At 46.8% G+C, this 25,803-nt stretch overlaps 1 protein-coding gene across 1 annotated transcript in view; it reads left to right on the top strand.

Annotated features, from left to right (window-relative positions):
* Positions 1–381: 381 nt before the first annotated feature.
* The window catches only part of WDR72 (WD repeat domain 72), a 1,209,089-nt gene continuing 1,183,667 nt past the window's right edge, over positions 382–25,803 (top strand). The window contains exon 1 of the mRNA XM_078684855.1: positions 382–426. The gene's annotated coding sequence lies outside the window, so the exon portion shown is untranslated. The remainder of the gene's footprint in view (positions 427–25,803) is intronic.

Raw genomic sequence — 25,803 nt, 5'->3', positions numbered from 1 at the left:
CCATTCCATCTACTCCCTCAGCTTGTGTGGGGGCCACATTCATACCCTTTTTAAAAAATCTTTACTAAATGTAAACATTCCCAGAATAGTTTTTTTTATAAGCTATCAGTTTTGGTCCCCATAACACTTGTGTCCGCTTTTGTATTTTTGGCGGGATTACCTGGCATTTTTTCTCCAGCTCCAGCACTCCCTTCAGCAGATACATCTTCCTGTTGCCGTGGTCTTCCGCACGTAATTTTGGGAGGCATTATCTGGAACTGAGGATTTGCCCCTTTTGAGCCTCATGAGCTTCCATATCACTTCCAGCAGCAGCCCGCATCCCAACACCGAAGTCCGTGCAGCGTAACCGCCCAGCGGCTCCGGGTGAAACCACCACACCTTGCCGCAGCCGATACATTCATCATTCCCTTGCACCGGTGAACACAGGTAAGCTCCAAGTCAGCGGTTTTCCGCGTTTCCTCTACGTAGCATATATTTAATCGGATATGCCCCCCCCCGCATAATCATTGCAACTCCAGCGCTTTTGCCCTGGTTAGCGTTTTGTGAGCCCCAGCATCAGCGAGCAATCCGCTTACACGTCCTACCTTGCAGACGTAATCTTGCCCATCCTCAGCTTGGCGCTACGAATGCAGATGAAGGAATCCTGCAAGAGAATTGCTGGTCTTAGAGATAGTTCAGGAGTCATTTCTTATGACCCTCGGAGTATACTTGAAATCTTTCACCAGTTTTATACAGATCTATATACTCAACAGAAACCAGAGGACATTTTAAATAATCTATCTTTGGCAGTGGATTTAATACCGGTAGGTCGAGAGGAGGCAGAGGTGTTAGATTAGTTTAATTACAATGGATGAGTTAGAGATGGCTATTAATAAATTGATTGGGAAAGCTGCTGGTCCGGATAAGCTCCCAGGGGAGGTTTATAGGGTATTTTTTCGATATTAAGAAGGAGATGTTGGCTACTGTGCGAGCCGCACAAAAAGGGCATGTATCCAAGTCGTGGGATGAGGCCACTATTGTGGTTTTTAAGAAGAAGGGGAACCCACCAGAAATGCCGGGGTCTTATCGACTGATCTCATTGGTCAATTGTGACGGTAAAATGTATGCTAAAATATTGGTAAATCCGCTGGCAAAGAATAGATCTCCGTTAGTCTCTTCGCAACAGCATGACTTCATCCCTGATCAAGGGACTGTGGCTCATGTTAATAAAGTTGTGACTTTATTTGATATTGCCCCGGCCGAAGGGAGGGATCTGGGGTTAATATTGTTCGACACTGAGAAAGCGTTTGATCGCGTTGCTTGGAACTATTAATGGAACATCATGGATCAGACTGGATTTGGACATGGATTTATCCAGGCGTTACATGTACTTTACAAATCACCAGTTGCTAGGATATGTGTAGGGTGTACGGTATCAGAACCAGTTAAAATAACTAGAGGAACCCGGCAATGGTGCATCTGCTCCCCCCTATTATTTTCTCTGTATATCAATCCTTTTGTTGATATGCTGGGAAGAAGTCCCCTAGTTTGTCCGGGAATGTCAGCATTCTGTATTTGCTTATGCGGATGATATAGCTATTACTACTGCAGATCCGGCCATGGCTATTATATAAGTGGAATGCTTAGAGCAAGAATTTGCCCAGATATCATGCTATAAGCTTAATATTACCAAAACACAAATATTATGCACAAATAATATTATCTCTGAGGATCCAAGAGCTGTTAAGGAGGTGACTTATTTAGGGATTAAAATCCGGGTATCTATGAAAGAGCTGGTGGAAGTTAATTGGGTGGATATGATGACTAGGATTAAAGAATCTTAAGAAGGATGGGGGCGTCTCCATCTTATGTTGGTGGGCAGAGGTAATATCTTAAAAATGAATATTCTTCCCAGGGTTTTATATTTTTTCAGATCTGTCCCTTTAGAGGTGACCCGGGTCCAACTTCAGCAATTACAATCTGCCTGTGCTAAATTTTCTGGGCTCCGGGTAAACCTAGAAGGGCCACACGGTTCATGACTCTACCAAGAGAAAGGGGTGGTTGGTCAATACCAGATTACACATTTTATTATTATGCATGTTTTTTGTCTAAAATGCGGATATTACTGACTGGTGAAGAGGTCAGTAATATAGCAGAAGCTCCGTTAATTATTCAATTGCTACTTGGGGGGGGGGGGGGTTAAAAATAGTTTGTTCAAAGAAGTTGATGGTAGTTACTACAAGAGGACACGCTATGAGATTATGGATGCTGTCTTCAAGGTGTGGAAAGTTATTCAGAATTTTTTTTTGTTGGAGGGGATAACATATTACACACCTACAAATGCCTCAAAGATTTATTCTCCCACCTATTTTCTGGGAATATGTAGCTAGAAGTTGGACAAGCAAGGGTATTCCTCAAATTGGTGATTTTTATGAGGGTGAGGGGCTTGCCTTACTTTCTTGGGCTTTGCAAGGCAAAATAGCTTACCTAGGATACAGTTTTTTACGTTTCTTCGAATTCAGGATTTTTTTGGGTAGGAAAAATCTAGCGCCTGCACAGCACATACTTATTGTAATGATTAGGCGTCAGGAGAAAATAGGGGTTTTACATAAAACTTTGTTATCCTCTAGGGCTGATGATTTGGAGAAACATAATGTTAAATGGGCTGTTTTGGGGCAACATGAACTATCCTTAGAGAAAGTTATTATATGTCTGGGGAAACCCTGCTATCTGCAAATTTAAAGGTTCAATCTTTTATGCCCATTAAAATTACTGCAGCTATGATGCTATTAGGAATTGGTCGGGATTTAGAGCTTGGGAAACCTATGTATAAACCTCGTTATCCATGTTTATGGCTATGGCCATTGCTCGTTTGTGTATTCCTGCCGCTTGGCTTCAGCCTGAGGCACCCGGTTTTGTAGGGTGGTGAGCCCGAATGTATAATATGTATAATTTAGAATTTAGTTTGTATTCAGCTAAAGGCTCAAGGAAACGGAATGGTGGTATTGATATTGATATTTGGTGGGCTTTTTATGAGCATTTGAATGTTTGAAGCATGATGTAATATTCTGATATGGTGGATTAATAAAATAAATTAAAAAAAATAGTGACGCATCCTCTGCGCAGGCCCTCACATCCCTTGGAAACAGCAGCCTAGATGACTGAATCCGCATTGCGGCCTCATAGCTCCTAGGAACAATGCAGTGCCTCAACTGCACACAGCATCCTCAGTACTGGACTTCGCATTGCTAGCCCTGTGGACAGGATTCTCCATGACGGTGCATGCCCGCGCATCATATACTTGGTTCATCTCGGAACAGGCACATCACTACGGCTTTACAATGCTCCACAAACCAGGATTTAAATGTTAGAAATGGGGGTCTCTAGTTGGTTTGCACCTTTGTCCAAATAGAGACCCTTGCTGTTAGTCCGGGTAAGGGAGTTCTGCCCGTTGCTCACCCCCCTTGGTAGCTTGACACGAGCAGACAGGCTTATCTCAGAGGTGGTGTGTGAATCTTTTGTGCACACATACCGTGACGATACCGTCTAAACACTACAAATGGACACTGTACCAGTTTAGAAAAATTAGTAATCTTTATCGAAACCAAACCAGACCAAAATGAAAAAAATCTACAATACATATACCAAGATATCCTCAAAAATAGGTTATTCACACAAATAAAGCTTGTAGCAACAAATCACTGCCCCTGGAGCTATTACTTTGTCGTGACAGATGAAAATCCAAAGTACAGCGCCAAACGCGAGGTGTACGGAGTCAGGCACGGAGTCGCACAGACCCCCAAAGAACAGTACCATGACAAACGATGAAAGCAAAGACGGTGGATGGAATCGGGGAGGTGATGCTTCGTTGGCGGCTTTGGCTCCTTACGACCACAGGGGAGGTGAGGCGTTGGGTCCTTATGACCCTAGGGGAGGTGAGGCCTCTGGAGGTGAGTCTTCCGTTCCTTACAGTTGATGGGGAAGTGACGTGGCGGTGGCGGCGAGTCAGCGGTTCCTACAACTCTGCGGTGTCGATGGATTCAGGAGATCACCCACGTCCAGTGTCAGCTCTGTGATGATGAAGCACTGACATACATGATGTTGGGGCTGAGCAGAGAATTGAGGCGGTGCATCGTGAGTGTCGCGAGCGGTGCCCTCGGCCCCGGTACAGGCAGCAGTCTCTGTATCTGCATCAATACCGTGTGGTGTTGGCAGGCATCTGCACTGTGGTGCATCTGGACTTCGGTGCAAGTCGGGCGGTGTATCGTGCTCTACACGAACAGTGCTACAGCTTTGTTGCAGGTTGCGGTGTCACTTGCCAGCGTCTGTGTTGCAGTTTCCCTCTGTGGCAGCTGAAACAGCACTTCCAGATGCAGGAAGACAGGGGAAATAAAATCTTAGTGTCCCTGAGACTTCAGAACAGGAGGTAAGTTTTACACCAAGCCCTTTGAGATCTTCTTCAAGCAAGATACACAGCAAGGTTCAGTCTTTGTCCTCTCCTTGGCAGAAACAGCCACTGCAGGACTACACCAGCCAGCACACAGCAAATGAGCAGTACTTCTCCTTCAGCTTTCCCAGCTCTTCTCCGTGGGAGATGTCCCTCTTGAGTCCAGAAGTAATCTAAAATTCCGGAGTCTGGGCCCCAATATTTATGCTCAATTTCTCTTTGTTCTCTTGTGGCAGAAAGGCTCTGTGCTCAGTCCAAACCAGCTCTGTCCTCCCTGGTCCAGCTTCCCAGCAGGAGGTAGAAACAGCTTTGTGCAAGGCAGACTAGGCCCATTCAGGTGCAAGGAAATCTCCACCCACTACTCTAAATGCAGCCCAGGTCTATTCAGCCTCGCCCTGACTCATCCAGGAAAGGCAGGACACACCTCAACCCCCACAGTGACTGTCTATAGTGAATGTATTTCCCAAGCCCCTGTCACTCCAAGGCCAGAAGTCAATCCACAAACCAGCATAGGCAGACAGGATGGCTAAGCAAGAAAATACCAACTTTCTCAAAGTGGGATTTTCAAACCCACAATATAAAAATCATCTTTACTAAAATATGCATTTTTATATTCAGAGTTCAGGCATACTAAGCTCCATTTTTCGATCTTGTTCCCAATGGGAAGTTATACTTCTAAGATGTATAAATCAACTCCCATGCTATTCTTTGAGACAGATAGCCTTTCAATAGTGAAAAGCCTTTCAATAGTGAAAAACAAAATAAAATGTATTTCACTAATGGGACATGTCATATACATTAGCACATGTCCTACCTTTCGCATACACTGCACCCTGCCCACAGGGGTACCTTGGGCTTGCCTTAGAGGTGACTCACATGGAATAAAATGTAATTTTAGGGCTTGGCAAGTGAATGCACTTGCCAAGACGACATGGTGGTAGAGACTGCAAGCAGACACTGCAAAAGCTGCTTGTGTGGGTGGCTCAATCAGTGCTGCAGGGTCACTAGCAGCATTTGACTTACAGGTCCTGGGTACTCACAGTGTACTGTACGAGGGACTTGCAGGTAAGTCAAACAAACCAATCATGGAAACACCAATCCATAAACACTCTTTACAGGGAGAGCATATGCACTTTAGCACTGATCAGCAATGGAAAAGTGCTTAGAGTAATAAAACACAAACCGGTCAAAAACAGGAGGCCAAAAAGCAAAAAGTCAGGGAATAAACCCGCTGAAAAAACCATGTCTAACGAAGGTACTCTGTCTAGCATAACTAACTGGGTCCCTGTAGCCAACCCATACTCCATTGTGGTTGACCTGAACTTGTGACTTTTTCTCGGTCCGGCACAACCAGATGTCCACAGTTGTCACATTGTGCTTTTGGTGCTATTTTCACAATAACATTTAAAATTGCTCATCTCTGGTTCCACTATTTGGATTTTTGTTGTTTTGATCTTGTTTCATTTATTTAAAAATATTTATTTTTCTAAACTGGTGTAGGATCCTTTTTGTGTAGTGTTTTCACATTATTACATGAGTATTTGTTACTTTTTAACATTCATTGCAAACAAGCACTTGTTTTACCTGCCTTGTGGCAGTGCATTGGGAGAATCACTTATTCTGGCCCATCTTTGCATCTATGGATTGGACCATACACAACATCAAAGGGCCCCAAATCCTCTCTGTCTCCTTGGGTTCATATTGGAGGTTTCCAACCAGGAGGCTGGTGTGGTGGGATCAGAAATCCCACTTGTTGGACTTGGCCCTTCTGGCAGGTACACCCCTAAACTTTTTGCTTTGGTATGTGACTTGGTGTTAGTTATTTTTGGTTTCTGCGCACTTTCACTGTGTCCCAGTGTAAAGTGCGCGTGCTCTCTGAGTACATGTTGTGAGATTGGCCTGCCCTCCCATAGGAATGCATGGGGAATGTGTGTGTCCATGGTAATTCCTGATGTGTGGGGAGTGCTGGCTCGAGTTTGGTATGTGCGGACTCGTGTGATTAAATGCTGCGCGATGATGTGTGCGGCATTAATGTGTCTAGTGTGAAAGTGCCACTTCTAGAAGTTGGCCTGTCCTGTAATAAAGGTGAAATTACTGTCTGGCTTGTGATTGGCTGGAGCTGGCTGGTGAGCGTGGCTCCAGGAGTCAGGATGGGTCTGCCCTGGTGGTGAATAGAGAGATTGACAGCTAGATGGGTGGGAGGAGTGCACCTGGGACCTGAATAGGGCTGGGCTTTCCCTACAAAATGCTGGCTCCGCCCCCTGTGGTGCGACTGATGACCCTAGCCTGTCCTCTGAATGGGGAGAGGGGCTGAGCATAACACAGTGCTCCAAAACCAGTTGCATCTGTTTTTTCACTTAACCCTGCAGCCTAGACAAAGGGTTTATGTGTATAAAAAGGGGCTGTGACCTCTTGCAAAATGTTCACTCTGATCCTGATCTGAGGGGGGCCTGCTGCTGCTGCTGCTGGGCACCAGGAGGACGCCACTGGGGACTGCCTCCCTGCCTGGTGGGCCCTGTGAGCTGAACCCTGGGCCCAGCCTTTACCCCCACCTCCTACAAGACTTTCCTGGACTTCCTTGTGCCTATAGCGCCTGGGAGCACTTTGCTTTTCATCCTAGGAGGACTGCTTGGGGCCTGCAGGGCAGAGAGGCTGCCTGGGGATCCCCATTTTCTTCATTACAGAGCGCAGGTGCCTACCCTGTGTCTGCATTATTTACATTACCCGGGTGCCCACCCCGCACTGCCTGCCGCAGAAGTGCTGATTTCGGCACGGGTGCCTACCCCGCTTATTTGCCGATTTTTTTTTTTTTTAGTACCTATTGCGGGTGCCCACCCCGCTGCTGCAGTTGCTTTTGCCCCACTTATATTTTAACTTAAGAAGGAGCCTACCCCTCGTCTGCCTCAAAAAATTCACCACCACGGCTCGGGTGCCGGGGAGCGCGAGAACCGGAAGTCAGGCATCCTTCCGCCTCGACTTCCCGGTTGCGGGAGGAAGTCATGCGCACGCCACCGTTGCCGGAGGAGAGCCCGGGTGAGGAGAACGGAGGCAGACATGTGCCCACCATGCCTGCCTGGCTGCTGCTGAGTGCAGCCAGAGCCCCAGAGAGGAGCGAGTGCGGGCCGGAGAGAAGAGCAGCCCTGTGAGTGTCATGGGGTCTGGGGGTTGCTCCAGCGTGTTCATTTGAGCGGCCCCACTTGATAGCGTGCGCTCCAGGGAGGCAGATACCGAGTGGTCCCACCAGTGAGCGGAACACTCCAACGTCGGGGGCATTTATGCTTTAGAGCCCACAAGGCTCCAGGGGACATTTGGCTATTTCGAGTCCCCCGAGCGGGACTCCAACGACGGGGGCATTGTTTATTTAGAGCCTGCCGGGCTCCAACAATCACGGGGGCATTTCTAGTGGTAGAGCAGCCCCAGATGGCAGCGGGCTGCTCCCACAGTGGTGGAAGCATTTTCCTGGCACTACAGAGCCCCGTGCCTCCAACCTTGGGGCATTTATGTATTTAGAGCCCACGAGGCTCCTGAGGGCACACTTGTATTGGTCATAGAGCCCTGAGGCTCCCACATTGTTTTGAGCCCTATTGTTTATGTTAGAGCCCCAGAGGAGAGGCAGGAGGCACGCTGGTGCCAGGCTCAGTTCCCCAGCTGCCCAGCACTTAGTGGGCAGCTGCTACGTTAAGGCCCTGAGAACTTTTACGCATTCTTCTTTGGCTGCCTGCGCAGCCAGCCCAGACATTTTGGACATTGGGTCTGTGAGCCCCTGAGAGGCCAGGTTGGCCTGGGGTCAGTCCTGTGTACTTTTTTTTTGGTGCAAATGTGATACTTGCCTAATGTGATTAATGTAATGCTTTTTGCCTATACCCCTAAATGTATCTTTATGCTTAGGAGGTTGTGTTCTGCCTAGTATAGTAATACTAGTGAGGTTGTGTCATTTTATGCTACAATTATCCTATGTCCTAAGTACTAATTTTTACTAAGTGTTAATTCCTGGCAGTGGTCCATGTGGCCCTGTCCTATGTATATATAATCCCCTGTAAATATTGCCCAGTGCCAATTGGCACCGTGTATCTGTGTGATTATGATCTAATGTGTTTATGGTAATACAAAGGCTATTTTTATATATAACCTTGTGTGGAGTTCCTTTTTGTGGTGTACCTAGTGTGTCGCTGTGTGTGTGTTGCACAAATGCTTTACACATTGCCTCCGAGATAGGCCTGACTGCTCGTGCCAAGCTACCTAGGGGGTGAGCAGGGGTTATCTTGGCGTGTGACTCCCTTGCCCTGACTAGAGTGGTGATTTCTGACTGGCTTTGGCGCAAGCCTTCGCCAACCAGAAATCCCATTTCTAACATTGGTGATAAGCGGTGAGGATAGGACTTGTGTTTGCGCAATACCACGGTGACAACTTGTTGCACTACAAGCTCTGCATTTAGATAATCACATGTTTGGGGATTATTGTTTTTGAGTTTTATTATTCCTCCTAAGAGTGTCATTTTCAGATTGTGTACTCTTGCTTCAGCTCAGACTGTTCGGTCCCCTGTGTTGCACGTGTCTGTGAGCATCCTTCCAAGAAGGAGTCTACTTTTTATTTCTGTCGTCTGTTTAGATACAGCAGGCATGAGTTGGTAGAGTTTTGTGAAGAGAGAGACATCGCAGTGAATGAGTCGCACCCAGTCCAAGCTTAGGGATAACCTAATCCAATGGCACAAGGAGGACTGGGAACGTGAGCGCAGTGAGGAAGAGAGGGCCCGGACCGCACACCATGTGGGTGGTGGGCCTGAGGGGAGCCCTGAAGAGTCTGAAGCGGAGGAAGAAGATGACCGTGCATGGACGTCAGTAGATAGTGAAGATCCCATAGATAGGGGGTCCCTTGCTGGGTCCAGTGTCAGGTGCAGCACCCCATCCCTTTCCCTGTCCCTAGAGGAGTGGGTAGATAGGTGGGAAGAAAGGGAGCACCAGCTGGCTTTGGAAAAGCTCAGGTTAGTGCATGCCAAGGAGATAGCACAGCTGGGTGTGCACGAGAGGATTGCGGAGGCTGAGAGGGCCTTTGCCAGGGAGAAATTAGCTCTGGAGGGTAGATTATCCCCTGAGTACAGTTATAGTTTTCTGGATTCCCCATGGAGGATTGATTCCAGTGGTGGCAGCAATATAGAGTTCAGTGCAGGAAGTTCCATTCCCAGTTTCCACAGAATGGTACCTTGTTCCTGAGAGGAGAAGTACAGGTTGATGTTCAGGGACAGTAAGAAGCTGTCTTACCAGGATTGGGGGGATTTTGCGGATGATTGTCATGATGCACTGGCTGATTGGACGGCGGTTACCACAGTAGAGGATTTGGAGGGACTGTTTGATCTGGTTATCAAAGAGCAGCTGCTCAGTTGTTGTTTCCCCGAGTTGGTTTGCTAGTCCTTGGAAGCTTGCAGAGGAAGCAGACCGCTGGGAAAGTTCCAGAGGTTCTGAAGAGTCACTGGTGAGTGATCCCAAAAGTAGTGGTCCGGGTATCTTGCAGCCCAGAGTGGTGGAAGAGGTTCAGAGTAGCCCAGCTAGGTCCCAGTGTAGCGAGAGGGGTCTAGGGGCTCACGTCTTGTCTCAGTGTAGTATGAGTGAGTGTGGGACTGAGGGTTCCCAGGTGCCCGAAACCCAGTCTCAGAACTTTGATGGTTTCTTACGGGAACACCAGGTTGGGGACCTAGGCTGTCCTGTTAGTCTACTTGAGGAGGATCTCCTAGTGTCTAGAGAACCTGGAGCGTCTGTAATTAGTGCTCCCGTGGTTCTAGTATCCGGCAGTGCCACTCCAGTTGGGAGGGCACAGAAGTCCGAAGTGGGGAGTAAATGGGGGATGGGTTGCCCATAGGAAGAACCAGTGGGTCAGGGATTAGCCAGTTGGGCTACGTTCCCTTGGAATGACCATGGTGACACCACTTCTGTTCTGGGGGATCTTCGCGTACTGTTAGATGGACAGGGGATGGGGGATCTGCGCCAGACAGACATTCACACAACATATGAGTCATGTGTTAGCCTCAGGGGGATGGTGTGTAAGTCCCCAGAAGTCCTTAAGTGCCAGGCAAGTTAATTGGCACCGTGTTTCTGTGTGATTATGATCTAATGTGTTTATGGTAATACAAAGGCTATTTTTATATATAACCTTGTGTGGAGTTCCTTTTTGTGGTGTACCTAGTGTGTCGCTGCTGTGTGTGTGTTGCACAAATGCTTTACACATTGCCTCTGAGATAGGCATGACTGCTCGTGCCAAGCTACCAAGGGGGTGAGCAGGGGTTATCTTGGCGTGTGACTCCCTTGCCCTGACTAGAGTGGTGGTTTCTGCCTGGCTTTGGCGCAAGCCTTAGCCAACAAGAAATCCCATTTCTAACACCACTAGACACCAGAAATGTTTACAGTTATAAAAAAGAATGTTGTCGGGCTGCTCATCCTGGCAATGGGCCATAGCCTCACACCTGAAGCCTTATTTCGTCAGGTCTCTAGGTGGAACATTGGGGGACTTGACTCCTAATTTGCCATCCAGGGAGTCAGAAAACCCACTAGGCACCAGGGATAGATTTTGACAAATGGGACGGGCCTCATCTGTCCTAGCATGAGGCCACAACCACAGCTCACAGGACCCATGTCTTTCTGTACCCCTGGCGATCAGAGCAGGGTTTTCCAAAGTCGTTCCTGGAGTGCTGGATCCATGTCAAATTTTAAGATGACTTCATTTATCAAAATGGAGATATACTAAAAATCTGGCCCTCCATCAGGAGAACCATGATTTAGAGAATCCCCATTGAAAGCAAGAAGAAAGTTGGATTCTTTTTGTCATAGAATTGACGTATAGGCTACCAGCCAAAGAAGGGGTTAATACCCTCCTTCTTCCTCCCCCGAGTGGCAGAAGACTGGTGCCCTGAGGTGAGGGTGCAGTGGAGTGTCAGGAATGAAAAATCCTGTAACATATTGTGTACCTCACTGTTTACTCTGATAGTCAGATGAGTTTTCTTACCCCGGGATCGGTAGATAGGGAGTAAACACCCCAGGCTGCCCACCCAGACAGGCTGAAAACCATCCAGACTACCAGAGAAAAAAGTTTGTAAAGAAATAAGGTGAGATGGGGTGCTGTATGATATTGGCAACGGGCCAATGGACCAGACATTTCTGCCAAAAGGACGAGGTAGAATGCAGGGTTTATATACTCTCTCCCAACTCATATGTCACAACTATCCCAAAATAAATCAGTTATCTCTCACTTGCCATGATGAATGTCTGCACAAGAGAGCAGGTGGCATAACGGCTAGAGCAGCTGACTTTGTAGTTGGAGAAACGGGTTCCAGTCTCAGCGTGAGGCCTAATATCCTGTGTTTCTGGGCAAATCATTTAATCTCTCCATGCCTAAAAATGAATGTGACGATCTGTAATGCAACTGGGGCTCATGTGAAATGCAACAATACCTTCGGGTGAGTGTGTGCTATATAAATCTGCAAACAAAACAACAAAAAACAAGACGCCCCCCCCCACCCTGGACTCCCTTGGGCGGTGTAGACTGGAAATATTGAATCCCAAATATCGACGGGGCAGAATAGTGTTAAAACAATATCGATGAGCAAAATATTGAAATGTAAGCTTCTAAACCTTTCCTATACCTAACTTCAGATATACACACCTTGGTAATATATGTATATAACTTCATGGTATGTAGATGTGGAGTTACCAACAGTATATCCTAACCTCCTTCTGTGCACTTACCTTTCAATATATTGTTCCTCGATACTGTTGTAACAATATTCCGTACTGTCGATATTCGGGATTTGATATTTTCTGAGCCACTCTCATTGGACTATGTCTTTTAAGAAATATCTGGAGTTGGTAGGTATTCCTGGGCACCAGCAGATTGGCAGAAGGCAGGCTAAAAGAACTCACAAAGATGTAAGGTAGACATGTAACTTCTTCTCTCATCATTTAACAGTTTCAAGCAAAACATTTTTTATAAAGATAACAAAACCCTATATCTATACAAGAAATTAAATTTTTACCGTCTCTTCTCTTTTTAGGTCTCGCCTGTCGATGCGCATGCGCATCGAGCAAGGCGAGAGTATTGCGAGTTATCCACTCTTTATCTGCACTGCAAGGAATCGTGGCGATTCCTTGCAGTGCCCGTGACTTTTAAGGTCAATGCGCATGCGCATTAAGCTTATGCGCATGCGCATTGACCTTAAAAGTCACGGGCGCGTGCATGTCCGTCTTCCCGCCGTCTCGCATTTCCCCTGTCGCACTTCTCCTCCCCCCTCCCCTCTCTTCCCTCCAGCTTGTTTTTTGTTTATTTGACCCGCTCCGCCCCCTCCCCTTCCCGCCGTGTCGCATTTCTCCTCCCCCCTCCCCTCTCTTCCCTCCGGCTTTTTTTTTGTTTATTTTACCCGCCGTGTCGCCGTGTCTCCGATCCTTTCGCTCTCCTCCCCCCTCCCCTCTCTTCCCTCCGGCTTCTTTTTTGTTTATTTTTTCTCCTTAAAACGGGCACCAGGAATAATTTAATTAATCTGTCATATGGATGGGTTTGATTTTTGTTACAGAAGCAGGGGTTTGCCAAAAATTAGCCAGTTATTTACTTTCACCTAGCATCATAAAATTCACGCGTTTTTCAAACAGTCAACGTTTTCCTCCCACACTTACCTGTATGGTGGAATATTTTCTCGCAGCTGGCTGTGTTGTTTTGTCATCTTTTTTTTTTTTTCAATTAAACCGTATACACGTCATGCTTCCTATATTTTTTTTTTGCCACTTTGAAAATGAGGTCATTCCGATGCGCTTGAGCGACATGAGTGACAAATTAGTGTACTCGCGCACAAAAAAACGCATGTTTGCGACACCCCAAAAAAATCTCCTGCAACATTTTTAAAATGCAGGAAAGTGTTTTTGCGTTGAGAAAAATAGCTTGGGCAATATTAATAGTTTCGGTAAAGTACACGTTTTCCGGCGAACGCTTAAACGCACAGAACTTTTTATCTTTTTACCTATTTAAGACTTTTTGCCAAAACGCCACAAGCTTCCCAAAATAACGCACCCCTAGCCCGTGGCATCAGTCGAGGCGGAGAGTGAAATAGCAACTTGTGTTTTGGAAGAGGTGTAAACTGGCTTGTTTACAGTGTGCTGTGTATGTAACATGTTTGGACAACGCACTGTAGAAAACAACAATTGGCAATCCAAATTCTATATCACAATACATGTTACATATATCCAGACATAACGGCCAATCTACACAGGTCTTTAAATAGCCAAATCACAGACCACCAGACTTGCATCAGCGCTAACAAAGCACGTTGGTCTATAGAGGCCAGGACCTTTCATTCAAACAGAAATGCAGCTGCAACACTTGAAATATGCGAAATGACTCACGAGTCCCTTCAAAATACGGGTTTCATCATCATAAGTAGAACCCCTCGAATCACTACTCGGATTTACCATGGGCAGAGCCACTAGGATTATGCGGCAATGCAGGACTGAATCCAGCAGCGTGGTTATATACCTAATGTGCAAGAAGGTAAAATGTTGTGACATTTTGCAGCACATTCTCTGGCAGTATTATTTTGATCTAAGTTAGAACATGTTTTCTTTTTTTAGTTACCAATAATATGTTACGTTATGTGGCAAGTGTGGTCAATCCAAACCTACCATCTCACACGGTGCCCCAGTGTGTCACATGATTTCTGCTCCCTTCGCACAGTCACTGGGTGAGAAACAGAGAATATTCAGTTGCAGAGAAAACCCTCACTCACCCTCACCCACCCTCACCCTCACCCACCCTCACCCTCACTCACTCTCACTCACCCTCACTCACCCTCACTCACCCTCACTCACCCTCACTCACTCTCACTCACCCTCACCCTCACTCACCCTCACTCACCCTCACCCACCCTCACCCACCCTCACCCTCACTCACCCTCACTCACCCTCACCCTCACCCTCACTCACCCTCACCCTCACCCACCCTCACCCTCACCCTCACCCTCACCCACCCTCACCCTCACTCACTCTCACCCTCACCCTCACTCACCCTCACTCACCCTCACTCACCCTCACTCACCCTCACTCACTCTCACTCACCCTCACTCTCACTCTCACTCACCCTCACTCTCACTCACCCTCACTCTCACTCACCCACCCTCACTCACCTTCACCCTCACTCACCTTCACCCTCTGGGTGTGAGTGTTTGATTGGTTCAGATGCTCCGTCCATCACCACCCCCTTTTGTACTGTGCTAAATAGTGGTGGGCATCGTATCCAAGCCTATAAAGTGATTCACAGGGATAATTGTTAACCTAATCTAGCTTTGGGGGGGTGGTAAGCGTCTGGGGAGGCGGGGAGGCACACATTCTCTGGACTCTTTTCACAGGGGGTCAGCAGGTGCTCTGCTGTTTTGGGGGTGGCGGGCTGGCTGGGTCCGTCTGTCAGGGTTGCAGGGTGGGGGGTAGTTCTAAGGGATAAGGGGGTAGAAGGGGAGGGTGTGTTGGGCACCCTGTTGGGTGTGTTAATGTTATTGCATGTGTGTAGAGCAGATGATATTTTGAACTCCGATCAAACCCTACATTGTAATTTGGAAGGCCTAGAATCCATAGGACAAAACATGGATCCAGACATGAGCAATACAGTGGCAAGAGAGTCACCAGATTTACTCACTAAATGCAGGCACAATCGCAGGCTTAAATAAAAATTCTGTCCTGGAATGTCAGTGGACTGTGGCGTAAGATTAAGCATGGGATAGTTCTTCAGTTCGTAAAGAGACATTCCCCAGATGTGATTCTCCTACAAGGGAAATAGTTGCAAGGCACTAAACCGCTTGGGATTCAAGATGAAGTTGCATGCAGGGTGCACATCGGGATAGAGGCATATGGGAATTCTTGTCAAGAAAGGACTGCCCCTAATTATAGAGAACACTTGAACAAACAGACTGGGGAGATATGCAGTAATTTCAGGGCAATAGGCAGGGGCCGTATTAAATACTGTATCATTATATGTTCCTCCCATGCTGACAGATTCGACCCTGACCGATTTGGGGACTTTACTACTAGGCCTTCCGCCAGGCCGACTTTTCCTGGGAGGGGATTTCAAAATGACTGGCTGTGACACCCTAGACCACATGCCACCCAAAAAGCAGGTGCCATCAAAATCACGACTAACCAAATTTCTCCTAGCACTTGGCCTGATCGACATCTGGAGGGCGCTCAACCCAACGGCCTTAGAATATACATTCCATTCAGGAGTGCATGGCAGCTGATCGAGAATAGACCTATTAATTTCCCCCTCAGACCTCCTTTCCCAATGCACGGAAGTTAGGCACCTGGCTAGCAGCATCTCTGACCACTCCCCCATGTAGGCAAGATATGCGGTGGGAAGGGGGCGACGTTTGGGTCCCGTGTCCATAAACCCCTGGTATATAAAGATCCCAAAGGTAAGAAAGGGCCTGACCGAGGCCACGAATTTCTATTTTCAGGAGAACGTGGACAAAGTCGCCTCATCGCAGACACTGTGGGTGGCATACAAAGCTGTGGTGAGAGGCCAGGTCCTCTCGCTAACCTGAGGGTATAAAAAAGAAAAAAGGGAGCAAGTCGCAAAACGTGGCAAGAAATATTGGAACTCAAGCTTCAAGTTGTGGGAAAGGTGGACGAAGCTTTGCAACATAGACTCAAATTGAAATGGCAAAATTATAACGACCACGTAACAGAGGAGGCTGGGAATAAAATTATGGAACCGCATCACCAATCACCAAATAAATGAGGCATACGACAAACTCTTGGCCTGGCTAGAGCAGCGCCAAAGGGCAGAGAGATGGGTTCCGTCTGTTGTTGCCCAAACTGGCGAAACGCTTAAAGATACAAGAGAGATTGCAGAGACCTTTGAAGATTATTACGCTGCGGTTTATTCCTCCAATACACAATGTACAGAACAGGAATCCTTGGAGTTCCTGAAAGATATTAGGATCCCAATCTTAACCGCAGTAGAAAGTCAAGACATAGGAACACTGCCATCAGATCGGAGGTTAGGGACGATAGTTGTGATATACAAAGAGGGAAAACCCAGGGACCAATGTGCCTCATACAGGCCAATTTCTTTACTAGACCCAGAAGCGAAAATCCTAGCGAATCTGCGGCTTCAACCCTTAATTCCGGCCCTCGTCCATCCGGATCAGTCCGGATACATGCCCGGGCATAACATGGCCCTAAACCTCTGATGCCTTCATGAAGTCATGGGACACACACATAGGATTAGGGAGGAGGCAGCGGTGCTGTCCCTAGATGCACGCATGGCCTTTGATACCATCAAATGGCCTTACATGATGGCGGTGTTCCAACACATGGAATTCGGGCCTGATTCCTTTCATGGCTGGGACTACTATACACAGACCCCTGTGCGCAAGTGATGGAATATGGGGTAAGATCCCAAAAATTCTCTTTACATTGAGGGATGAGACAAGGTTGTCCCCTATCCCCAATTATTTTTGCACTAATGTTGGAGCCAGTGGCGGCATGGATCTGCAGGGATCTAATCATTCGGGGCCTATGGTGGTCGGAAGACTGGGAGGACAGGATCTTGCTCTATGCAGATGATTTCCTCCTGTAAGTTGCTTCCCGCAGAGTCTCGATAACGAAAATATTAAATATTTTTGCCACGTTCGGAAGGTTTTCCTGGATACATTATCAACTAGGCAAAGTCAATGGTCTATGTTCTTAGCAGACCGGGCCAACTCTGCCTGCAGATTGCGAGGCCCAAGTGACCTCGGAGGTCTTTAGATACTTGGGGACTTTTATTACTGGAGACCCTGTCGTCTATGCGGCTAGGAATTTGCAGACCCCTCTGGACACCCTCAAAAGCGACAACGATCACTGGCGGGCCCTCCGTCTCACTGCTCAGTAGGGCGGCATTGTTCAAAATGATGCCGCGGCCACATTTTGGTATGTTCTTCAGAATACTCCCTTCTCAGTTCCAGACGCATATTTCAATTCTATTGATTGCTTGGTTCATACGTTGCTGTGGGAGCGGTGTCCCCCAAAGATCGCCCTAGGTAAACTGACGCGTAGCTGTTATGACGGAGGAATAGCACTGCCACACATTCAAACATACTACAGGGCAGCTTAACTTGCAACTGTCAATCAATTGGTGCAACAGCCACTGACAGAGCCAGCTTATATAATGGATAAATCAGTGATGCAGCAAGAGGCTACCTTCATGCATTATATACAAATCCTCACTGCCTCTCTATTGAAGGTCCCACGGCTGTCACAGTCCGACAATGGCACCTCGCATTGGCCAAGCTGAGATGGAAAAATAATCTTACAAGGGCCACTCCGCTCTGGAAGTCTCAACAACTAGGTGCATGGAAAATTAGACAAAGTTTTAGTAAATGGGACCTAATAGTAATTTCGAGGTTTGGGGACTTGCATACGGGGAGTAAAATGCTACATTTTGAGCATCTGCAAAAGACTTATGATTTGGCCAAAATTAAATACTTTCACTGCCTCCAAATTAGACATGTCATACAAGCAGCGGTGCCACGGGGATCAGAGCTTCCAGAGTGTAGACTGCTTGAAGAACATCTGACACGTAAGGCACTTTCACTTGCATATCGTAAGTTAATCAATAATCTCCCTGATGCTCTTGGAACACTAAAAGAGCAGTGTTCTCATGACATAATGTACTTGCTGGATGAGGACTGGCCTCCCCGAGAGATGTGGCCATTAGGGCCCGTTTGTGACTAGTTCAGTTAAAAATCCTACATAGAACTTACATGTCGGACACTACCCTAGTAAAGATGGGACGCAGGACTGACTATCTTTGTAACAGGAGCTGTGCTCGAGGTAGGGTCTTTCTACCACATACTCTGGGCATGTTGAGAGATCCAGGCTTATTGGCAGACGATAATATTTTGCATGTCGGAGGTGGTGGGGGAGGAACTTGCACCTTTGCCCAAATGGTGCCTCCTAAATGTGTGGAAGAACTCCAATCTGGGGCGAGGAGTGCAAAAATGGCCAATGTTAGGTCTAATGGTGGCGAAATGCAACATAGCACAACCTATGGGGGGCAGCCGTGCTTGCTAAGCTCCGGAATTGGGAAAAAGACATGGATGGGTGTATGGTGGCGGAAAAAGCAATTTATATTAAGAGAGGGTGCCCGAAAAAATGGGGGAAAATCTGGTCCAAATGGAATGACTACAGGGGCAATCCATGTACTCCACTGGTGGGAGAAACTTTATTTTCCAGGATTCAGGCAGAGACGGATGCTATTCTGCAGCAAGGAGAGGTTTGATTGCTGTAGGGTTTTGTGAAGGGCTGAGACATACTCTGTACTGTGCAGTAATAATGTTTGGTCTATGGCTGTATGCTCACAAAAGTCAAGATTGCATTTCTGCTCCGTTAAAAGGTCTTTTAAAAAAAACAATAAAAGTCTATGCTGCGACCTTGGCTCAATCAGTGAGCTGGCCAGCTTTCTGCACACCGCCTCGCATTTCAAAACCTTGAGCACTTGCTGCATCTGAAAATATTTATATTTGCCAAACTGTGTTCTCATCCAAGAAACACATAGATACTCCATTGAAGTCATCCAAAAACATCCTCCAAACATTCAAGTCTGCCCTGACTGCCAAAGAGATCCACACTCTCTGATGAGGCAAAACTACCCATGTCCATGCCCAGACACCTGCAAAACCTCTGGCCAGCCATTTGGCAAGCAAAGTTCAATGTGCCAAGCAACGTTTGTACTCATCGCAACAAAATTTTACTTTTACCCATCCCCTCCAACAAGAAACTTTTAAACTCTTCCACCTTCTTTTGCGAAAACCAAGCCCCCGTTTCTAGCATATCCAGTTTGATGCCTTGGAATGTCAAGACCTCAAGCGGACCTTCCATCTTTTCTGGAGCTAAACACCCAGCCATGGATTGAAAATGCTGCAGAGCCCCGATGCATTCCCCCAAGGCATTCCTGCAGACAAACAGGAAATCATCCAGGTAGTGAGACACCTCCCGATGTCCACTAGATTTTGTGAAAACCCATTGCAAGAAAGTACTAAAGGTTTCTAACAAGGCAAAAGAAATGGCACAGTCCAGCGGCAAAACCATTGACAAGGTTTTGCCGCTGGACTGTGACCCCTCCGAACTGCATACCCAGCGGCGAAAAATCAGCGGGGTATATCTACAGCAACCAAAAAGCTGACTTAATGTCACATTTTGCCAATCCTGCTCCCTGGCCACACTGTCTCAGCAGACAAACGGCGTCATCCACTGATGTATTCAGGACCATAGAGTCCTCCTTAGCAATTAAATATTCACCGAAGAGCCCTCTGGCCTGGATGAGTGACATCAACCGAAATTTCCCTGCCACCTTCTTGGGTACAAACTCCAAATCAAATAAAAATTAAGTCAAAAGTGGGTCTTTAAAATAGGGTCCCGATATTCTCCCTTTCACCACTCCTTTGTCCAACTTCGCAGCCACTACCCCAGGAAATTCCTTGGCAGACAACAAATTGTCTGCCAACTTACGTCCTCTAGGCCCCTGGTACCCAATCCTGAAACCTTCTGCAAAACACCACACCAGCCGCAAAGCTGCCTCCCTGTCAGGATACACTGCAGGCCAAAGGCCCAGGGGGTCTGCCCTAATGGGAGTAGGTGCATTTCGGTCCAAGCTGATTCTGCTGACCGAGGCCCCTGGAAGTCTTCCACTGTTCTGCAGGGCTGGCAAATGTGAAACACTGGATGATAGGATGTCTTCCCCAACACGTGGAACCTTTGTGCTTGAACTTGCACAGGTGACAGGAGCAGAAACCCTTATTAAAGTTCCAGCATGCCCCAACATTGTGTGCAGCTGACTTTGGCACATAATCTGCTCCTTGGGTTGAAAAGGCCAGCAAGTATAGGCAGGCAACTTGCGGTCTTTGTAGAGGCTGTGGACTGCATGGAAGACATCAACTGCATCCACAGTTCAGAATCCACCTCCGCCCATGGCTTATCCGGATTCAGACTCCCCCTCGCCCTGAACTCTTCATCATAGCTAAGCCATGTGTAGCCCCCAAAAGCACCTAGGCCTTCCTGATGATGTCCATATATTTGTAAAACGCTATTGCTCTGTCACCGTGTTTCTCACAATATGTGCTGGCATATATCAGGAAAGCTGACATTCAATTTTCAAAGTTAATCGGTACCCTGGGACTTCTAGTCGGCTCCCACTTTTCTTCCTTGGACTCCTGCTTGGCCTGAATGTCCTTGTACAAAATTGTGAAAACATCGACATGTTTGTGCTTCCAAAACCTGTTCTTCGTTTTTGCGAACTGATGGGACCCCAATGGCATTGCCAAACCCATGTATGGCAGCCTCTAATGTTTGTCGTCATCGGAGGACTAATCAAACCTGCTTCCTCTGATTCCCCTGACTTATCCACCTGACACCTCTTTTCCTCTGCAGCCTTCTAGCTGCCAGATCGCTTGGGCATAGCTAAACCCTTCAAGGCGCTCTTAGCCTTCCCCATCCCAGTGTTAATGCCCTGTCCCCAACACCCACAGACCTGCAAGTGACAACCCCTGTCTTACATTCCCCAGAGTTACAAACGGACCACCAATTCTCCATACCAGCAGTCTAAGGGTCAACGCCCTTCTTCTCCCTGTGCTGTTCACTACTCGGTCTGCACTTGACTTCTGCAAAACCCCAACTGCACCACTTGTTGCATACCCCTTTCCCTTGTGAAGCACACCAGGCATCTCCTCATTATCCTCATCATGCAGCTCACCACCTTCCCTATCATCGCTTCCTTTGGTATAACACAGCACCAACACATCATCACACTCACCCTCGTAGTCAATCCGATGAACCGCACTTCAGCAAACTTGCATCCTTGCTATGCTGGGACCAACTGTCCTGTTTAGGGTTCCAAGAACAAGCCCTCAGTGTAGAAGCAGCCGCTGTGGACCTCCGCACTTCTTCGGACCAACATCCTGGGGCCGTAGTGTGCCCCGTTGGCTATCCCATCTGTCTGCCAGCGTCTGCTGCTGGCTTAGTCAGCATTTCCTCCTCCGGGGTGCACCATCCTGGAGTGTCCCGAGCAACACCAGGCCCAAGCCGCAACAGCTCCCTGCCTACTGGAGCCCATGTCGCCCTCATCCGGCATCCAGAGCCAATGTCCTGCCTCAACCCCAAAATTGGGGGCTCCCTGTTCGTCCCCCGACACATCTGTGGAGACAGCCCCAGCTGCATACATTCCAGCACCTGCCTCCTCTTCCTTGGCTCTGCACATGTGCCACCAGCGATCCTCAGTCTCCTTGACCAGGCGGCGCTGCTCCCTAATCTGCACCTCTATATTGACCCCCCTGCCATCTACTAGGCATGCTCTTCCCTAACTTCCTGCCCCTGACTGCCTAGAGCTGACCCACCCCCCTCCTGAACTCCCCCATTCTCCCCTCAACCACTGAGCTTGCCAGGCCTCCAGAAGCATTCTTATGCTTTTGGTGGCTGTGCTCTTTGACCCAGCCCAGCCACTGCCTTGGTGCATGCAATCTGGGCTGTCCCGTAGATAAGTTAAGGTGCCTTTCCTGCACCATCAGCTCTGTGTCAGTCATGCTATTAGGGGAGCTCGCTCTAGCCAGTTTGAGTGTAGTGGCATTAGGCCCAGCCCCTCTGCCTCCTCTGAGCCGCCTGCTCATCGGCGGTGGCTTGTTACCTAGCTGGGAGGCTATGACGCCTCCCGATATTCCTGGAATCACTGGTGGAGCGCCTTGCACTCCTACTGTGCCCTGTGTGGCTTTCTTCCCCATTCCGACACCCCGCGGAGAAAGGCCGCTTCAGCCGAGGCCATACCGTAGGGCGGTTCAATCCGACCCAAGCCTGGTCAAGGGCACCAGGCCTGAGAAGGTCTTCCCTGCCAGCTGCACTCAATGGGTGCAGAGCGGCCCTCATCTGTCCCTCACTATGCATGGACATGCTGCGCGGACCCTGATATACTTTTCACTAACTTTCCTTTATTACAACCTTTTCCCACCAGGCCATAGACATCCTTTCTGGCTCTTAAGAAGCCCTCCGCTACAGCCTGCCCCCCCTCTACCAACAAACATAGCCCTATCCTGTTTTGTACACGAAGCACCCTGGGTAAACACTATTCTGTGACTTTACTTTCCCAAAGGGACTATCAATGTTGCTCTTGATCTGTTCTCCACTCGGGGAACAGGATGGACTTGGAAAGGAAGCAATATTTGAGGGGATATTCCTGGGGGGAGAGAGGGCTCCCGATTATGTTATGACAAAGGCTGTTGGTCTACCTTATTAATTGTGAAAACATTTGTTAAACACAAAGTTTTAACAGTTGGTTGTTCTGACATTGTTTTACAATCTATAGAGAGGAATGTTATTATATGTAATCCCACAGATTACTGTAGCAGGCACATGTTTTGACATTTGCCACCCACTCTGACAAACCCTGTGTTGCAGGGATTTTTCTCATACACAGAACTGTGCACAGAGACCCAGGACATCAGTGAATTGTGGTGGACCAACAAACTCACCTCAGTACCTAGAACCCCTAACCGACTAGCATCAGTGTCACATTAGCTCTTCGTCCTATAGCAAAGGTACCAATAATTAGACAACCCAGAACATGCGACTTAGGTTACTTTCAGGAATGGTGGGAATCAAGAACACTCTTTCATTTGTTATTCTCATACCAGTCCACAACATGGGTAAAAAAGAGACACAGTAACGTTTAAAAAAAATTATTTTAACGACATGCTCTAAGATGCAGTATTTTTGCAAACCTAAGCAGGCATATGATTAAAAATAATACAATCAGCATTGTTACAATTCCATAAAACACAAAAGGAGAAATCATATTGTAATGATGGTGGAAACCGGTCCTATAGTGCCTTGTATGCCACCCTCCCTAGCCAGGAACTATGTTTTATAAAATATAGAAGGTCTCTCAGGCTTAAATAGGGGACCCCATACCTCCAAGATCAGCAGAAGTAAATCACATCAGGATCTGCAAAAGCTCTCTGGAAACTGATTTTGTCCAAGTGTCTAAAATCATGTATGCAGTGCAATATTAAAGATGCCAGAATGTCACTCACTGCAGCTGCATATGCATGTTGTGTCTAGAGCATGAGCCGATCAGCCCGAACAACACCTAACATTGTTATGATAACCTTGGAGGTTTCAGCACTCACTGTGCAGACTAAGGTCGAGATGTAAGTCTAGGGACGCTGAAAACAAGCCATTCTCATGTGAAGCAATTCACGCAGCCTAACTTACAACAACAGTTACATATAGTGTTGTGTGCAAAAGCAGCAAAATGGTAAAAGGGTGTTTAAATTTCTAATAAGCCTATGCTAACATAGCAATGTGTGCAAGTAAGGCCCTGCCTTCACTACACCTGGAGATTTTCACTGTGGTGATTCTTGTTAAGCCCTGTTGACAGGGGGTATGTGATGTTTTGCAAGCTGTGGTTTTCCATACATTTATAATTTTATAACTGTGAGCATTATAGTTGCCAGTTGATGTACACTTGAATAGGCCGGTGCTGAGTAAGGTGTAAAGCCATTGGTAAAAGGTAAACGCTTCATTAGTTCATTGGGAAAAGTCCTGCCAGATTCCTAGGTTTGATCGGTTTATTTTGAAACGTGATAACAAAACCAGTAGGCTATCCCTGATGATTATGAAAAGCATGTATAAAAGACAATACGTGCTAAAGGATGGATTGTTCTTACACTGTGCTAAAGGCTGCAGGCAGATATTTTATTACATGAGTTTCTCAAATTACTGTAGTAGGCAAAGGTTTGGTGTTTGGGATCCACCTGAGCAGACCGTGGGAACAAAAGATATGTCCTGCAGTAATCATTGTTTGGCTGTTTTAGGAGAGCTACTATTTTGCTTTGCCAAATATTTTATACACTTGGACTATTATTACTGTATGTCAGATGGCTGTCTTGGGAAAGCTTTCACTCAGTACAGTAGGTTTAAGTTGGTTAAAGTGACAAACCAATGACAAAGGTTATAGGCCTTGTTATTATGAAAAGTCACGATAAAGTTTGTAGGCCTGGCATGTTGATCATGAAAAGCATGATTTAAAGTCAATTGCATTTAAGGGTGGAATGTGATTTCTATGTATTAAAACCCACAGATGTGTATTTTATAACGTGTAATGATGCAGATTACCTTTGTAAGGAAAGATTTTGGTGTTGGTTACCACCTCTAACAAACTGTGAAAGAAGAAAATATGCACTGCAATAATTCTTAGCTGTCTATCAGGATTTTGTAATATAAATATAATTAAATAATACATATGTCCATAGTAGTAAATATATAGCCATATAGAAGGACCTTTGAGGTAGACTTTTTCTGCCAGTGTTCTCTCTGGGTGTCAGTTGCACTCTGCTTCCATCCATTACCGTGTACTACATGGGGTAATGGTTCAGTCCACATCCGTCATTGGCTCTCTGCCTGTGGATTACAGCATTTTGGGCTAGATGTACAAACGTAAAGAATTGTTATTTCCCAATTGCAAATCTCTGCAAATTGAAATGAGGAAATAGCAATTCTTTAAGTAGGTGCAATCTGAGGCCACAAATTGCGAGTCACTACTAAGATGCATCACAGTTTCCGGCATCGCTGTTATCGATTTCCAAAACTGAGACTGGAGTCACAAATTGCGAAAGCGACCACAAATGGAGAAAAACACTCCCTGGTCATGAGTAATAGCCTCTGAACTAGGATGTGCCTCACAGTACCTGTCTGGAGACTGGCCTGAGTGGATGTGGAGTGCAGCTGCCATTTCCCCCACAACTATCAAAACTCCAAAGAAGGTCCACCTGCACCAATGGCCAGCAAAAGTGGAGAAAAGGTACTCTTTGGAGGGCATTCATGACAATCGCAAACTCCCAAACGAAAAATGCAGGAAATGCAAACAAAAAGGGAATGCTATTGGAGTCACCCACCAATCCATTGATGAGATCTATAAGAGGTGGTATGACCTCATGTCGCCTACAAAAGAAACGGTGGCAACATGACTGTCAGAATTCTGAGCAACAGGAGGTGCTTCCCAACTCTACCCCCACTCACTGCACTGAAGATGAGATCAGGGTTGAGACCACCTTGGAGTCCCTGGCTGGTATGGGAATTGGGAACAAAGACACCTTAGCATCTGGAACCTCACAAAGTATGTGTGAATACATCACTATTGTCACATCTCAGACCTTCCATCTGTGTCCAAGTCCACATAAAACTGTAGCATAATTCAGGCAGTTGTTCCTCAAGATAATCAAAAAGTACCACTCTAGTGCATTATAAAACATGTATTCAAGAAGTTAGCACAGAAGTCATTTGTATAAATTTTTTCTTGCATATTTCTGATATTGATTTTTGCAATCAAAC

The sequence above is a fragment of the Lissotriton helveticus genome, chromosome 3_2, assembly GCF_964261635.1.
Source record: "Lissotriton helveticus chromosome 3_2, aLisHel1.1, whole genome shotgun sequence".
Taxonomy (NCBI): Eukaryota; Metazoa; Chordata; class Amphibia; order Caudata; family Salamandridae; genus Lissotriton; species Lissotriton helveticus.
The sequence above is the reverse complement of the archived record's forward strand: the minus strand, read 5'-3'. Positions and strand labels throughout refer to the sequence as shown.